The sequence below is a fragment of the Bos mutus genome, chromosome 5 (assembly GCF_027580195.1).
Source record: "Bos mutus isolate GX-2022 chromosome 5, NWIPB_WYAK_1.1, whole genome shotgun sequence".
NCBI classification, from domain to species: domain Eukaryota; kingdom Metazoa; phylum Chordata; class Mammalia; order Artiodactyla; family Bovidae; genus Bos; species Bos mutus.
Window position 1 is genome coordinate 7,718,352 of NC_091621.1, and position 14,549 is coordinate 7,732,900.

A 14,549-nucleotide genomic window follows, 5' to 3' on the forward strand; every position below is an offset into this window, starting at 1 on the left:
CTTCAAATATGTGGCCCTTGGGTTTCTTTGAAAAGAAATTCATCCTATCATACACACACACACCCCATTCCTTTGACCTCTAAGAGTCTTTACAAAAGATGAGTTGGGGGCTGAGTTAAGGTCTCTACAGATAAAGACACATAGGACATACTTGGGGGTGGGGGGAGCATGTTTTAAAGCATTTTTTTGAAAGCCTCCAGCCATTGACACCACCCAGAAGGAGAGAATCAGCTTGGAACAACAGCAGTACTTGCAAAGGGTAACTGTTGGCTTAGTAAGGCTTTCAATTGTCTCTAGCATCCAAATACTCCTTGCGCCCACCAGCACTAAAGCTGTGGAGACTGCTAAGTTCCATTTCTTTGGCCTAACAAAAAATCAAATTTCCAAATGAGGAAGCTGAACCTTTCCCAAACTTCCCATCCTCAGAATGTCCTTTGGAAAGGGAGGGAGACAAGAGGCTCCTGTAAGAGTGTCATTTGGGGGAGAAAATAATTCCCCAGTGCACAGGGAAGTCTGGGATTACAAAACAGCAGATTACAGAATGGTGGTGTTATGAACATGAAGTGCCAGATAAGAGAAAATGTGCCTGAGGTTGGAGTGGAGGAGTGCATGCTAAGTCACTCAGTTGTCTCTGATTCTGCAATCCTATGGACTGTAGCCCACCAGGCTCCTCTGTCCTTGGAATTTTCCAGGCAAGAATACTGGAGCAGGTTGCCATTTCCTCCTCCAGGGGATTTTCCTGACCCAGGGATTGAACTCTAGTCTCTTTTGTCTTCTGCATTGGCAGGCAGGTTCTTTACCACTAGCGCCACCTGGGAAGAAGGTGTAAGTGAAGGGAAAGGGCCCTACTTATCTAAGCCTCCCGAAGGTGAGTGTCTCAGCACCGCGGACAGCACCCACTCCCAGCACGGGGAATCACTGACCTGGCTGCTGCTGCTGCTGCTAAGTCACTTCAGTCGTGTCCGACTCTGTGTGACCCCATCGACAGCAGCCCACAAGGCTCCCCCGTCCCTGGGATTCTCCAGGGAAGAACGTTGGAGTGGGTTGCCATTTCCTTCTCCAATGCGTGAAAGTGAAGTCGCTCAGTTGTGTCCGACCCTCAGCGACCCCAGGGACTGCAGCCTTCCAGGCTCCTCCATCCATGGGATTTTCCAGGCAAGAGTACTGCAGTGGGGTGCCATGACCTGGAAGAGGATGGGAAACCTTAAGGCTATCATTTCACTAAGCAAAAGTAAGGAGAAGGGGGGAAAAAAGTAGAGGAGTAAGTACACAGATGAAGCGGCAAACTGTCTTGCTCACTACAGGCTGAATAAATTTTGACTGGGTAAAGGCAAAGCAGGATGGACCAGTGGGTCATGGTCCCACTGGTAACAATGCATTATACAGATGAAAGTCAGGTATTATATTTTTGTTAACGGTACACACCCACATTTGAGATCGGAAGACATAGCATCTTTTAGTAGCACTGCTCTGATGACCCTGATTCAAATGCCAGTTTTTCCATCAGGTTGAACCTACTTTGACAGACACTTAATCTCCCTGAGTTACAGTTTCCTCCTCTGTAAAATGGGGAAGAGGTACGCTCACCTTATAAGATTGCCACATAAATCAAATAACATATTATGTGTGTATATACACCTCTCAATCATTTTTAGTAACATTCTAACAATTTTAAATGTTCATTTATTGCTATTGTTCAGTCTCTACGTTGACTCTTTGTGACCCCATGGACTGCAGCACTCCAGGCTCCCTTCTCCTTCACTATCTCCTAGAGTTTGCTCAAATTCACATCCATTGAGTCAGTGATGCTAGCTAATCATCTCATCCTCTGCCATCCCCTTCTCTGTTTGCCCTCAATTTCCCCCAGATTATTATGCTGACATAAAGCACAAATGAACTCCCATGAAATTTGGTTATTATTATTATTGTGGTTGTTTTGGTCAAATAACAAGATCCCAATTGGCCCATTTTTTTCCAAAGAGATGGATAATTGTGGAAGTGCCCTACAATAAAGACTATTTTGTTTACACTTGAGAAAGGAGTTTGACTAAATCAGAATATAAACCTTTCAACACAGTCCAAATTTATGTACACATATACATAAAAGTTGTGAGCTATAAAATAAAGAAATGTACATCAACTCAAAGCTAAAGCTCTATCTTGTAAAAGATAACTTTGCAGATTGAAATGGAAGTTTCCTGTTTGAAGTTCAAAGCAATAGACTTTCACTCCTTTAATCCCATTTCTGCAATTCCCACATCATTGCCTGTTTTCTTTTTCCTTCTGGAGCTATGGCATTACCAGCACTGTTTAAAACCATAACCTCCAAAAGCCAGCATTCACTCTTCTACTAATGACACTTCCTTCTGCTAGGAATATCATGTTGTGCTCATTCTACAAGATTGTTAACATAAACAAAATTGAATTGAAATCATCATTCTCTTGATATGTTGTTTTACTGCGGAACCAACACAAGAGAATTTAGCTTCACTCTGCTGCCCAGTTTAAGGTCACCTTGGGCAGGCTTTTTATCTTTCCAGGGGCAGGAAGTAGAGATCATTAAAAAAAAAAATAAAAGTAGCTGGTACTATGATCAAGCCATTTCCCCCTCTGAACATTTTGCTCCAAAGTCAACCCAAGGAGCAGCCAACGTAGAAGACCAGGTGGAAATAACAATTCTTGCAGAATAGAATGAGTCCCTCAAAGATGTGGATGTTATAAGAAGGTATCCTTATAAAAGGATTATAGAATAAATGCCTCCAAAATTTGTCATGAGCTATATACTTTGATAGAGAGAAGAGAGACCCAACCAGTATACCAGTATACAAAGCTTAAAAACACAAAATTTATTGCACTTTCTGGGTTTAATTCAACAAGTAGTTTATTTGGCTGTCTACTTCCTGCTCAGCCCTGGACCAGGCTCATTAAAAAGATTACTGGGAGGGCAGTTAGGCAGTGCCTGCCTCCATGAGCCCTCCACTGGAGTGTTGGTTTAGCTGGTATGTTTCCACCTCTGTACCATCCCTTTTCCTGACCTCCTTTTCTCTTTCCTCTCAGGAGCTCACTGAGCTGAAAGATATCACTTTCCATGCTTCAGTCCTAGCTCAGACTCTGTTCAGATGGAACCAAAACACAAGCTCCACTTTTACCTTTTTAATTGGAGTATAATTGCTTTACAATGTTGCATTAGTTTCTGCTGTATAACAACACGAACCAGCTGTATGTGTATGTGTATGTATGTGTGTATATATATATATATATATATATCCCCTCCCTCTTGAGCCTCCCCTCCCACCCCTCTAGGTCATCACAGAGCATCGAACTGAACTCTCATTGCTACATAGCAGCTTCCCACTAGCTATCTATTTTATACTTATGGCAACCCACTCCAGTGTTCTTGCCCGGAGAATCCCAGGGACAGGGGAGCCTGGTGGGCTGCCGTCTATGGGGTGGCACAGAGTCGGACATGACTAAAGTGACTTAGCAGCAGCAGCAGTGTATATATGTCACTTTAAGGGGTTCAAACCTCACTGACCCAAAGATCCGGTTTTTATTTGACAAAATTAAAGCTTCATCCCCTGGACTTACAGGCCAGGGCAGTGAATTTTAAGCCAATCCCAAATTCATTCCACCCTGAAACTTTCAGGACCAGTTTCAGGGGCTTGGGGATTGCGAGTAAAGCAGGAAAGGGCCATGTGGCTTTTCTGCCTGAACTGGGAATGGTGCTGGAGGAGGAATCGGAGGAGGCAGGCTAAGAGAGTGGGAGGCATCAACATCTTTTTAATTCACAAGGGGAGATAGTACTAGCAGGAAGTGGAAAGACTTTCAGATTCACCCTGACAATTGGCACATGGTTGGGAAGGTGCGGAAACGCGGCACTCAGACCTTAATTAGCCTGCCTGCAACTGGGTTAATTAAAACCAATTCCAATACCATAGCTCCGTTTTACTGCTTTACCCGTTTTACTGTAATACGGCTGGGCTGCTGTTGGCCTTAGACATCCACGCTTTGATGTCGGCCAGGACCATGGATAGCTGCCATCCGTAGGTCCTTCTGTCCTCCCAGCCCTGGGCAGTCTCCAGTTTCACCCGGGAGGACCAGGACTGTGGCTGTCCGAATCGACTTCCTCTTGCTCTGCCCTCCCCACCCACCCCTGCGACTTCTGGGAGCCTGGAGTCAGGCCTTGAGCTAAGAGCCCTAGGAAAAGTCCGAGCCAGAGGGCCAAGAAGGGGATGCCCCGCTGAGTACCCAAGTCTGCAGTGCAGGAAGTTCAGCTTCCGCACCCGAGAGGCATCACCCAGGGAGATGACAGAGGAGAAGGCGGCCACGGGACCCAGGAGACCTCAGGGCGGAGGTGATCTTGCTTTTCTCCGGAGGGCGGCTGGTTTGTCAAAGACTGCCCAAGCCCTCTAGGGGCTTCCAAGGGAGGGAAGGGAGAGAGATGTGTTAGAAGCGTCTCTGCACAGTGGAGCTGAGATTTCCCAGGACGGTAAGTTCAATCTCCCCATTTCCCCCTCCACTTCCAGTCTCTAGCCCCTGGAAATGTGGCTCTTTGTGGGGAGGTGTTGCTAGATGTGGAATTCTCTCCATATTAGTCTTGCATCTCAGTGTCCCCATTTCACCAATCACTGGGTGGTCTCCACATTCCCTCCCTCCTGTCTTTCCAGATCTCACCATCCCCAGGTCCTGTAGAAAGAGCTGAGAGTAAGGTCGGGTTACCAGGGCCAGCTGGGGGTTGAGGTCTGGAGGTCCTTGCTTTTTGTAGGAAGGTAGGGAGGGAATTTGAGATCCTTCTGCTTCAGATTGGTCTTCTTTGCTGGCTTCCATTGTAAGTGCAGAGGCAGAGCTCAAGGAGAAAATTCTTCTTCTCCATCCAAGACTAAGGAAGCTTTCCACAGATACTGTCTTTGTTAAGGAGCCGGAGCTTGCTTTGTGTGTGTGTGGTTGGTGAGTGTGTGGCAGAAAGCACAAGAGGCATATTTCAATCCAACTGAGCAGCATCTTCTAAGGTTTTGGTCTCTGTGAATCCCCAAAGGGCTCAGGGCTGACCCAGGAGACAAGTCGGGATTGAAGGCTGGACCTATGACAAGGTTGAGGGGGCGGGGAGAAACGATGGAGGAGGGGGGAGAGAAGATGCCCCTGGTATCAGAATGGGGATGCAGATACACAATATTGCCTTTGGGGATTTATAATTTAAATTATTGCTACTATTAGTTGTGGGTATCTCAACTAGAATCAGAAGCAGGAATTATTTGTGGAAGGGGGTCTGGGACTCTGAAAAGTAAATATTCGGTTATGTTTTATCTGGGTGGTTGGGGGTTGGAGGGCATTCCAACCACCTGACACCTTCAGGCAAGTGCTAAATGAGCTAAAAAGATGAATTGGGCAGTGTAAAAAAGTATGTCAACTTGATTTCTATCGCACTTTTTGTATTAACAAATATTTTGAAGTAAGCCAAATGTCCAACAATAAGAGATTGTTTAGACAAATTATAACCTATATACTGGAATATTGTATTGGTGGGGGTGGTGGTTTAGTCACTCCATCATGTCAGACTCTTGTGACCCCATGGACTGTACCCCGCCAGTTTCCTCTGTCCATGGAATTTCCCAGGCAAGAATACTGAAGTGGGTTAGTAAAGTTAATCACATTCTTTTTGTTTGTTTGTTTGTGTTCTTAAAACCAGTATATAAGCTAAAGAATGAGAGCAGTCTCTGACCTCTATCCCAGCCGCAGTAGTAACCCTAACCACTGGTGACATTCTGGTGCTTACAAGTTTTTTTTTTTTTTTCTTGTAATCATAAAAAGGAGAATACTCTTCTTAAGGAAGATTGTTGGGGGAGCACCTCAAAAGAAAATGAGGTGAATCTGTAAAAACTATCAGGGAATCCTAGGAGGTGTGGTTAAGTGAAAAAAATAAAAGCATGATCATGTTTTAATTAAAATAAAAAGCTGTCAGTACTGTGTATGCCTATATTTAGTCTACAGGTATATTTTTTATACTCACAGAGGGAAAAGACTTTCGAGCACCAGAATGTTGCCAGTGGTTAGAGTTATTACAGAGACTGGGATAGGGGTCAGAGACTGCTCTCGTTCTTTACCTTATATAGTGGTTTTAAGAAAAGAAAAAAAATGGTGTGATTAAAGACAATTTCAATTTTTTTCTGTTGTTTTTATTCTCATTATTTCAGTATTTTTTGTAATAAATAAATACCACTGAAATGAGAAAGAAACAAGCACACAAAGATGTCAATTACTGATACATCTCTCCCTTTTAGTCCTTGGAAACAAAACCCCTCTGTCTAGAATCAAAATTTACTCCCAAGGCTAAGGGAGCTTTGTCCCAGCTGGAAATTTATATGAATATGACATTTCTAAGTCCAGTGTCAGCCTGTCTATTGATGACTTAAAACAAGAGCTCAAAAATATGCATGTTCACCCAGAGGTTTATCATTAAATTTTTGTGTTTATACTTTCTGAATCAAAACTGAGTGGAGATGCCATTTCCTTGGATTAGCTATGCTCGCTAATTTTGTCTCCTTTTAAAGGTAGTTCCTGGAATTGCCAAGTGCTACATCTACTCAAAACTTTGTTCTTATAAATCTTGCTGACTAAGAAGACAGCAGAACATAGTGATTAAGCAAGGGCACTGAAGTCAGATTGAACCTTGGGTTTTCCCATTCACTGAATATATGGCCTCTAACAAATTATTACCACTTGTGTTTCTGCTCCCTCATCAGTAAGTTGGGAATATAATAGTAAATACCTCGTAGATTTATTAAGATAAACCCTTTAAAGAGTTTAGGAGAGTGCTAAGTGTCAGCATCAATTATCAACAACCCTACCTACAAAATGCTAAATCAAGGGGCAACGGAAATCAGTTAGAAGCAACTTGGATTTTTTTTTTCTGGATAAAAATATCCAGCATAACCATGAAGAATGGAGCTAGACAAATGGGAATTGATTAAGGAACCTACATAGATGGGAAAAGATAATGATTTTTAGAGTCAGATGCCCTGGATTCAATTCCTGGCTTTAGCATTTATCAGCTATTTGCATGTGAGCAATTATGTTACCTCTCAGTACTTTTGGTTAATTACAAAATGACAGCAATAACAGTGCCCACTTTATATAGTGGCTGTGATCATTAAGTGAATCTAAGCATTCAGTAAGTGGTAGCTTCTACCTGTTTCTTGTCCTCTAAGGCAAAATTTCTTAGACACTGTCCGTTACCCACTCATATCCCTCTATCCTCTCCACTTCAGTTCAGAAAAGCTTGACTCCCAGCTACCAGCTCCTGCATTTCTCTTCCTGAAAGTTTTATCTGGATTCTAAGGCACTTTGCCTGCCCTATGGTAAAAAAGAGTGCCTGGAAATTAATAACTTACCATCAGCTTTCTTCCAATGACCAATGAGAGTTGGTAGTGTTTTTTTTTTTAATGTATATAGACACTGGCTCCCAGAGTTTCCTCAGTGAGATGAAGCTCAGCTGCCCAAAGTAAGAGCTGTTGATCACACGCCCTTTAGTCATTGCCTTTCCTTCCCTGTGTCTCTTTCCTAATTTTTCCATCTTCAGTTCCTAAATAAACTATTTGTACTGGAATCCTTTTCTCGGGTTCACCTTCTGGAAGAACCCAAAGTAAGACAGAGGCACATAATGTTTCAGTAATGATTATAGTGGTGACTTGAGTTTCTCCTACAAGCTTCTACATTGTTTTGTTCCACGATGGCCATTCTTAAGCCTTATTCTATCACATAATTGCTCTCTTTTTTTGCTCAGATGTCTTCATTTCTCTTTCTTAAATTTGCTTTGATTCCAAGGAAATATATAAGCTCTTGACAATTGCCACTACCTGGTGATCAAGCATGGACACAATTTGGACCATTATCACTTTGTGTGTCTGGAATGTTTCGTAGCTTACAGTGTGTACTCTCCAAAGTTCTAAAATGGGACTCCAGACAGGCTTCTCATCTGCACTGAGAATACAATCACTCTCAGGCAGGAATCTGACAGGCAGACCCTGATCTTTCCTAATAATATGGCTGGAAATATGAACCTGGATTTAGACCAGTGTGTAGGTACTGCACAATCTCTGACCCCAGGCATATAGACAAAGGGAAATTGGACTCTTTTGTTCATGAGTATCTTAGAAGGAACAATTGCACACAGTAGAGCTGGTAGCCTGAAGCCACATAGGTTAGGGTTTCATCCCAGCTCTTTCACAACTAGCTATGCAACCTTGAGAAGTTTATCTTTCTAAACTCTGATTCTCCTCATTTGCAAATTCAGGATAATAATACATATATACATACCTCACAAGGTTTCTTAGCAATTAAATATGCTAATACATATTAAGGACTTCCCCAGTGGCTCAGTGGTAAAGAAATTGACCCGCCAATGCAGGACATGTGGGTTTAATTCCTGGGTCAGGAACATTCCCTGGAGGAGGAAGTGACAACCCATTCCAGTATTCTTGCTGGGCAAATCCCAAAGACAAAGAAGCCTGGCAGGCTGCAGTCCATGGGGTTGCAGACATGACTTAGTAACTAAACAGCAAGTACATATTAAGTACTTAACACAATGGCATATGTCTAAGAAATGTCAGTCCTCATTTTAACTAATAATAATAATAACAACAACATCTTGTAGAGGAATCATAGAATACCATATAGTATACAATGAATTTATACCATCTGGACACTGGAAGAAGATTGTTGACATCCTACAGCACAACAATCCTAACTGAGGTAAGGGGAGGTAACATTTTACAGTCTACACAATTGGCTTCAACAAACAAATGTAGACATTGTTCAGCACATGTTAGATATGATTGTTGGTGTTGCTGTTGAAACTACAGGCAAATGGTAGAGCTAGCTGTTGAAAGACATAAGGCTACAGGTCAGTACAGAGCCTATTCACTGTCACCTGGCAGGTGGCCATTTGTTGTTTAGTCGCTAAGTCATGTCTGACTCTTTTGGGACACCGTGGACTGTAGCCTTACCAGGCTCCTCTGTCTATGGGATTTCCCAGGCAGGAATACTGGAGTGGGTTGCCATTTCCTTCTCCAGGGGATCTTCCTGAGCCAGGGATTGAAATCTTGTCTCCTATGCAGGCAGATGCTTTACTACTGAGCCACGAGTGTAACCCACAGGTGGCCACAGGTAACATCTAACACCAACTGAGAAAGGAGACCATCTCTCTTCTCCAGGCCAAGAGTATGCGCAGGGCCCTGATTACCTTGGAAAGGAAGGCAGGGATTCCTGGGTGCAGTCTGCCAGAGGCAGGGGTGGGTTGCATTAGTGTGGCACTGAGCTGGAAGTACATTGAGACAGAGAAGGAGCCTGGTTGCCTCCTAGGTGCACTCACAGGGTAAATACCTTGATTGGCTAGGTGATCAGTCCCCAGGATACAATGAGCATCCATATATGCGGGTCCCATTGCTGCTGGTGGAACACAGGTAACATTTACCCTAGAAATTTCTGTCCCTTATCTCCAAAGCCCCATATTGGAGACCCTATTCAGAGTGAACTCTTACATCCTATCTTATCACACTACTGCTTTATTTTAATTTAATCTTTTAGCGGTGCTGGGTCTGCATTGCTGCACGGGTGTTTTTCTAGTTGTGGCGAATGGGGCCACTTTCTAGTTGCAGTGCATGGCTTCTTATTGCAGTGGATTTGTTTGTTGCTGAGCATGGGCTCTAGGCACATGGGCTTCAGTAAGTAGTTGTAGTTCCCAGGCTCCAGAGCACAGGCTCAGTGGTTGTTCAGGGGCTTAGTTGCTCCACATGTGGGATCTTCCTGGACCAGGGATCAAACACATGTCTCCTGCATTGGCAGTGGATTCTTGATCACTGAGCCACCAGGGAAGTGACACAGTATTGCTTTCTAAGGAAACATCATTCTTGTGGCAAAGGGGCATGGTTGAACAATTTAATTCCTTACTGGAATCTTTGTAAAGTGCACCTAAAGGTAATTCTATTTCTTTTCTTATAGCAAAACATCCTGATACTCCACAATTTCTCTCCTTTCTTTCTCCTGTACTTAATATCTCTCCAACATACAACCTATGAAGCTTATCTTTCTCTCTTCTGTATTTACCTTCCTATCTACTTCTGACTTTCTGGCTCTAAAGATAACACAGTGTCATGGTTCAAAGCATAGTCTCTGGAATCAGATTGGCTAGCTTTGAATCTTAGCACTGCCATTGTTTGTTTATAGCCTTGGACAAGTTGCCTAATAATATTAGTTGACATACATTGATTTTTACCTTGTACCAGGCAGGTATTAAGTAACTTGCCCAAGGTAACTTAGCTCCTCAGTGATAGAGATAGGACCTGAGCTCAGGTGACTTGGCTCCAAAGCCCACACTCTTGGAGGCTATTCTCTTCTGCTATGATATGCCTCAGTTTTTTTGATCTTTAAAATGGGGATAATAGTAATACCTCCTCATGGCAAGGAATGCTATGTGCTGCTGCTGCTTAGTCATGTCCGACTCTTAGTGACCCCATGGACTGCAGCCCACCAGGCTCCTCCATCCATGGGAGTTTCCAGGCAAGAGTACTGGAGTGGGGTGCCATTGCCTTCTCCAATGCTATGTGCTAGTGAATGGTAAAGCTATAACTAAATTAATTTCCTCAACTGAAGTTCAGAGAAGCTAAGTTACTTCCCTAATAGTCACATTAATAAATTGCTAAAGCAAAGTGGATTTAAATTCAAATCTATACTACTTCTAGACTAGTCATTCAAACCATACTCAGCCATCTGCTAATGTTGTAGAATTAAACATGTTTCTCTATCTCTCTGGGCTTCAGTTTTCTCATCTTTAAATTCAGGATGAAAAAACCTGTCCTGTCCACTTCACAAAGTTGGGATAAGAATAAAAATCAAATATGACAATGTAACTTATAGGCCTTCAAATGGCATGGAAATAAAAGTTAAGGTACCACTAGAGCTTTCTAGAATCTTTCCCCTATGTGGCACACAGCTGGAAAATGAAGAAAGTTTGGTGGACGCACCAGACACCCTCGAATTACCCGAGGACACCACAGATGACCATTTAGTCTATGGGGAAGTGTATTAAGAAAACCTATTGAGGAGAGGACAGGGGGTGACTGCCAGGGTCCCTGGAGCCAGAGGCACAGGAGAATCGGAGCACTGCCCCTGCTGCACACTGAGGATGGGAGGAGAATCTCTGTTGTACTGAAGCAACAGTGTACTTAAGAGATTATGTATGGAGAAGGAAGCGTCGATAGTTGGGCTCATGGAGAACCCAGTTACCTATACATCCACTCTTCCCTCATCCCCGTCCTAACAGAATCACTAGGATTGCCTTCTCTTAGGGAACAAGCTGCCTCATTCATTTGTTCAACAAATACTTGTTAATTACCTACCATGTGGCAGACACAATTCCAAAGAATATGAGAAAGTCTTGTGGCATCTGCATCCTGACATATAAGGACACAGGAGGCGAGACATGAAGTAAAGAATGTAATCATTTTGTGTGATAAGGGCTATAAAGACAATAAACATGTAATTGTTAATGAAAATAAGTTCTGATGATAGGTCACTATATACTTTTGGCAAATAATCTGAAGGTGTTCAAATAAATCAAAGACATTACTATAATAAACCTTATATTCTCATTTGCCTACTTATATCAATAAATACCTAAATTTAAAAAAAAATTTTAAACACACAAGTAGAAGCAATACTGGTTCCTGACTCATTCTAGCAATAAGTAAATTAGTTCTGTATGAACTAATGGAGGTTAGAAAAATCTTAATTTACCTAATTAATAAACACATTTCCAATTAAAGTGAACTTTTATAGTTTTTTAATAATTTATAAATTTACAAATAATATTTGTACATTTTACTCAATCTAAAAGAAATATTTTAATGCTTAGGATCTTATAGTAACAAGAAAGTTTTTAAAAATACACTCACCTTTAACTTATATTCATATTTTTATTGCAAAGATCAACAAAATGCTTTAAAAAATGAAGCATGTATATCATTGGGATAAAACTCTGTATGCAATATGGAATGGAAATATGACTTTTTTTAAACAGGAAGAAACAAATTTTCTAACTATAAGCAAAGTGTTTATTCACATATTTTGAGTTGATTATGGTGAGTTTGGTACTCACCATTTGAATGGAATTCAGATTTCATTGGATACCTATAGAAGTATGGTCTATGGTTTTATTTTATTGTTTTTTATTTTCTTAGTTTTATTTTAAATGTCAATATTTTAATACACGAGGAATTAATATTCTTGGCAACACATGATAAAATAATAACTTCAAAATATACAAGGGGTGTGTGTGTTAGTTGCTCAGTCATGTCTGACTCTTTGCAACCCCATGGACTGTTGCTCACCAGGCCCCTCTGTCCATGGAATTCTCCAGGCAAGAATACTGGAGTGGGTTGCCATTCCCTTCTCCAGGGGATCATCCCAACTCAGGGATCGAACTTGGGTCTCCTGCATTGCAGGCAGATTCTTTACCATCTAGGCCACCAGGGAAGCCCCATAAGGGGTATATGGTTTTATGAAATTTTTTTTCTTTTTAAATTTTATTTTTAAACTTTACAATATTGTATTAGTTTTGCCAAATATCAAATTGAATCCGCCACAGGTATACCTGTGTTCCCCATCCTGAACCCTCCTCCCTCCTCCCTCCCCATACCCTCCCTCTGGGTCGTCCCAGTGCACCAGCCCCAAGCATCCAGTATCGTGCATCGAACCTGGACTGGCGACTCATTTCATACATGATATTATACATGTTTCAATGCTATTCTCCCAAATCTCCCCACCCTCTCCCTCTCCCACAGAGTCCATAAGACTGATCTATACATCAGTGTCTCTTTTGCTGTCTCGTACACAGGGTTATTGTTACTATCTTTCTAAATTCCATATATATGCATTAGTATACTGTATTGGTGTTTTTATTTCTGGCTTACTTCACTCTGTATAATAGGTTCCAGTTTCATCCATCTCATTAGAACTGATTCAAATGTATTCTTTTTAATGGCTGAGTAATACTCCATTGTGTATATGTACCACAGCTTTCTTATCCATTCATCTGCTGATGGGCATCTAGGTTGCTTCCATGTCCTGGCTATTATAAACAGTGCTGCGATGAACATTGGGGTACACGTGTCTCTTTCCCTTCTGGTTTCCTCAGTGTGTATGCCCAGCAGTGGGATTGCTGGATCATAAGGCAGTTCTATTTCCAGTTTTTTATGGAATCTCCACACTGTTCTCCATAGTGGCTGTACTAGTTTGCATTCCCACCAACAGTGTAAGAGAGTTCCCTTTTCTCCACACCCTCTCCAGCATTTATTGCTTGTAGACTTATGGATTGCAGCCATTCTGACTGGAGTGAAATGATACCTCATAGTGGTTTTGATTTGCATTTCTCTGATAATGAGTGATGTTGAGCATCTTTTCATGTGTTTGTTAGCCATCTGTATGTGAAATTTTTGTAGGGAGTGTGTTGAGATAAAAGTTTGAATAAAGACTGTAATCCGTAGGCTGCATTATATTCCATGGCCCCTAGAGGGAGTCTCTTCCCAGTTCCACTCAAGGACAGTTTGGAAGGATGGAGAACACTCATTTGCACTGATTGTTCCATAAATTATTAAAATGCCCTGGATGGAAAGTTCACTGGGAGGGAAATGCCGCATAGTACAAATAGCACTGGATCTAACATAAGTTGAGTCTGCTTGTAACTAGCTCTTAGGCTCTCTGATCCATTGTTTCCCCATTTGAAATATGGACACAAAACCTGCTCCTCCTAATCCACAGCGTGCTAGAACATAGCGATGAAGAACACAGACCCTTGGATCTGACTGCCTAGGTTTAAATCCAGCTTTGCCGCTTACCAGCTGGGTGACTTGATGCATGTTTTTTTATACCTCTGTGCCTTGTGTCATCTAATAAAAAATGGAATAGGATCAATAATAGTGCCTACTGAGTAGAGTTGCTGTGATAATTAACCAAGTTAATAATTATAAAGTGCTTTGAATAACTCTGGCACAAAGATATTATTTTTACATATTATCTTAGTTATTACTATCATGATAATCATTCACATGTTTATTGAGAAAATCAAATGGGACAATGCACAGGAAGTGCTTTGAGTCCTCTGGCTGCTACAAAGATAAAAGAAATACCGATAAAACTGTATTGGCTGTGGTGCTGTCAGCAGCAATTACAAAGCAAAACCTACTAAAACTGGCTTAACCTGTGAGAGGATTTCTAATTTCCCATAACACTGAGTCACCTGTGAGAGGATTTCTAATTTCCCATAACACTAGCTCCACAGATGTGACAGTCGGGATTCTGGTGCTATTACTCCAGCCCTGTCCATGAGTTTGCTTGGTCTTTTACAATGACATCCCTTATGCTCACACAGGATGGCCACTGACAGAAGCTGAAGCCTTGTTCTTCCCGTCTGCAATGGTCTGAATGTTTATGTCCTACCCCCAAATTCATGGAGTCTTCCCTGGTAGCTCAGCTGGTAAAGAATCTGCCTGCAATGC